Below are 4,450 nucleotides of genomic sequence, written 5' to 3'. Positions count from 1 at the left end.
AATGAAGAAAAAAAAATGGGAGAATGCAAAAAAAAAAAAAAAAAAAACAACCAAGGATTGGGAGTTAACCATGAGAAAGGAAAACAAAACAAAACAAAACAAAAAATCCCAACCAGGCACAGGGAAAAGAAAAAAACCTGAAAACTGGAACCTGGGAGGGGAAGAATAATGAATAATAGCAAAAAGGACAAAAGTAGTAATAATAATAGTAGTTTTAAAATAGACAAAAACAAACAAATTAAAAACAGAAATAATAAAAAAGTAATTGGGGCAGGGTGGGGCAAGGCACCCAGGCTCTGTCTGAGCACTCAAACTGGGATAGAATTCCTGCCGGCCCAGAAGGTGGGTGGGACTGAGCGATGGCCGCACCTCCATTCACCAAGAAGGTGTGGGATATAAGAGTAACAAGGGGAATGTCGCACCTTTACAATCATCCATGTCCAGAATGTCCTTGTAGCTACCACCAAGTGGAGCCTGTTCTTAAGTTCCTGGACTCTGGGAGAACACTGTTGCTTTAAATATCTAAAATAGTCAAACCACTTGTAAACATTTAAAATGGCTACACCTTCTGGACAGGCAAAAGTCCACAGCTCAGCCCATCTTCCTCTTCACTTCCCCTTTTATTCACTAGCCACCAGAGCAGTCCTCCTTGCAGTCCCTGGCTAGCTTTTACTTAGGTCCTACCACCACTTGGCAATATCCAAGCTGTCTGTGCCATCAGGATCGCTGCTAGACCACAGCTCCGTATGTCTCCTTTTTTTGGTGTTTTCACGCAAATTCTTCTGCTAGTTGGAGTTTAGTCCACTTCTATATCCTTCCCTTCAAGACTCAGAGGTCCAGGATTATCTTCTGTATCTGTGTTAATTGGTTCCCCTTTTCTTTGTTGAAGAGAGTCTTTCTGCCTATTCTGCCATCTTACCAGAACTCCTATTTTCAATTTTTTAAGGAAACACCATACGATTTACCACAAGGTTTGTACCATTTACAATCCCACCAGCAGTATATGAGTGTTCCAAACTCTCCATAACTTCATGGGCAATTGTTATTTTCTGTCCTGTTGTACTTTGCTGTTATTGCTGGGGAGAGATGACAGAAGAACTTTGGTCTCCCTGATTAACCCAAGCACAATTATAATTTGGGTAAAAGATGACACAAATTAATTGAGCACACAATCATGAGCAAAACATTTTCAAAGTATAAAATTCCACTGTCAAATGCATACTTTTGCTCTCCTCAATGGGCCTCAACTTATTCATGAACCAAAGTTCCAGGAGACGAAATTGTTGTGTATACTGAATACCCACCATGACAAGAGATAATTAGCTAATATGTACATATCAAGACAATTATTTTGTTTTTCTTAAAAACAGAGATATTGCCCAGAAAGAGTAAGAAAAAAAGAAAGAGTTTAAATAAAGAGAAAAAGAGACTGCTGGAGCTTGTATCTTTGTCTATCTTATTAAATTTACAATATGAAATTATATAATGGCATAAGTTACAATAGAATACTTTTCAGGCAGAAAATGGTAGAAAAACACAAAATGTTTTCCAAGGAGTTAAGAAGCTTTCTTGGACAAGTTATGTTACAATAAAATATTAATGTGTGCTCATTTGTCATGTGTTAATTAGCAGAATAAGCTGCAGAAAGTCCGGATTACCATGTAAATGTTAATTAGGTCATAATTTATGTTAAGCATTTCTAAGTTTAGGAGCACCGCGTCTCATTTAGCAGCAGTTGAACTTTAGAAATAATTTGCATGTGCAACTGCTCGTTTTCAATTTTAATATGACAGTCACTTCATTTTAATAAATACAAGAAACTACATTTAAATAATAGCAAATTCAGAGCTAATTTGGTCACAGCCAGTACATTTCTCTAGGAGAAGGAAACTTCATCCTTTCGTCATCCCCTAGTTTAACAAAAAAAAAGATTCAGGACATTTTTTGTAAAAGATCTTAGAGAGGTTTTTTGTTTTGCTTTGGTAACTGTTGTTTGTTTTTTAAGCCCCAATATCTATCCAGAATATGGAGGTCCTACATCATGGAGAGAAGATATTCTCTTACTTTTCACATGATCCAATACGACCATCTTTAAAGAGCTATAAACTCAACCACTTGCTGTCAACTTAACTCCTCTTATAATGAACACATGTGTGTCAGAGTAGAACTATGCTACACAGAGTTTTCAATGGCTTATTTCCAGAATCGCCAGGCTTTTCTTATGAGGTATCTTTGGGTAAACTCAAAACTCCAACCTTTCACTTAGCAGTAAATATGTTAACCATGCAGGGAGTCAGGTGATCATCTTTTTGTCCACTTAATGTTATTCCCACTCCACTTCAGTTTGCTACAGACTGAACTATATAGCAACATTCTGCTAGTTCTCTCTACTTCTATTTTCATGTACTAAATTTAGTTTTTAAAAAATCCTCAATTTTTTAAATTCATTTTTGTTGTGTTTCAGAGAATTAAATGATCCTGACTCCTCTAGACTTTCCACCACTCGTCTTTCAGTTTGTTGTACTGTGGTGGCTTGCCACTAGTATTTCAAATACAAGCAGGGTCACCCATGGTAGACAGGTTTCAGCAGAGCTTCCAGAAGAAAACAGACTGGGAAGAAGGATGGGGGCCATTCACTTCTGAAAGAATTGGCCACTGGAAACCTTATGAATAGCAATAAAACACTGTCTGACATAATACTAGAACACTTTATGAAAAGCCATGAAGCATTGTCTGATACAGTGCCAGAAGATGAGCTCCTCAGGTAAGAAAAACAGTCAAAATATAAATGGGGAAGAGTTGCCTCCTCAAAGTAGAGTCAACCTTAATGATGTGGATGGAGTAAAGCTTTAGAGCCTATCATTTACTGATGGAGCATGACTCAAAATGGGAAGAAACAGCTACAAACATCCATTTATAATCAGAATGTGGCATGTACAAAGTATGAATCTAGGAAAATTGGAAGTTGTCAAAAATGAACTGTAGCACATAAAGAGTGATATTTTAAGCATTAGTGAGCTGAAATGGACTGGTATTGATTATTTTGAATCAGACAATCATATGGTCTACTATACCAGGAAAGATATATTGAAGAGGAATTGTAGTGCATTCATCATCAAAAAGAACATTTCAAAATCTATCTCAAAGTACAATGCTGTTAATGAGAGTGTAATATCCATATGGCTACAAGGAAGACAAGTTAATACTACTATTATTCAAATTTACACACCAACCCCCAAAACAAAAGATTAAGAAATTGAAAGTTTTTACGAACTTCTGCAGAATGAAATTGATCAAACTTATAATCAAGATGTATTGATTATTGTTGGCAATTGGAATGTGAAAGTTGGAACAAAGAAGATACATCAGTAACTGGAAAATATGGCTTTTGTGATAGAATGGCACTGGAGATTGCATGATAGAATTTTGTAAGACCAATGACTTACTCATTGAAAATACCTTTTCTCAACAACATGAATGGTGACTCTACACATGGACCTCACCAGATGGAATATACAGAAATCAAATTGACTATACCTGTGGAAAGAGGTGATGGAGAAGCTCGATATATATCATCAGTCCAAACAAGGCCAGGAGCTGATTGTGGAAGAGATCATCAATTGCTAACATGTAAGTTCAAGTTGAAGCTCAAGAAAATTAAAACAAGTCTATAAGAGCCAAAATATGGTCTTTAGTATCTCCCATCCAATATGACCTTGATTATATACATCCCACCTGAATTCTGAGAGCATCTTAAGAAGTAGATTTAATGCATTAAATATCAGTGACTGAAGACAAGCCAAGTTGCGGGATGTCATCAAGAACATCACACATGAAGAAAGCAAATGGTCATTAAAAAGATAGGAAAAGAAGAAAAGATCAAAAAGAGTGTCAGAAGAGACTCTGAAAGTTGGTCTTGAACATAGAGTACCTAAAGGAAAAGGAAGAAAAGTTGAAATAAAAGAGATGAACAGAAGATTTTAAAGGGTGGCTCTAGAAGACAAAATAAAGTATTATAATGAAATGTGCAAAGCTCTGGAATTAGAAAAACAAAAGGAAAGAAAACACTCAGCATTTCTCAAGCTGACAGAATTGAAGGAAAAATCAAGCCTTGAATTGAAATATTGAATTCTAAAGACAAAATATCGAACAATGCAGGAAGTATCAAAAGAAGCTGAAGATAATCCTATACATGCACTCATGTTACAAAATTAGCCACATACATTATAGAAGCAACAGAAGACAGGGCTGGAGTAACTTCTCAGAGACAAACAAACATCTGATGAGAGAGAATCCCCAGGTTTAGGGTCTCAGTACCATAGTCCTTTACTGAACCAGGCCAGGAGCTGACTGTGAAACAGACCATCAACTGCTCATATGCAAGTTCAACTTGAAGTTAAAGACAATTAAAACAAGTCCAAGAGAGCCAAAATATGATCTTGAATATATC

Source organism: Orycteropus afer, unplaced genomic scaffold, assembly GCF_000298275.1.
Source record: "Orycteropus afer afer isolate SDZICR_OR568_19922 unplaced genomic scaffold, OryAfe1.0 scaffold00149, whole genome shotgun sequence".
NCBI lineage: Eukaryota > Metazoa > Chordata > Mammalia > Tubulidentata > Orycteropodidae > Orycteropus > Orycteropus afer.
The sequence above is the reverse complement of the archived record's forward strand: the minus strand, read 5'-3'. Positions refer to the sequence as shown.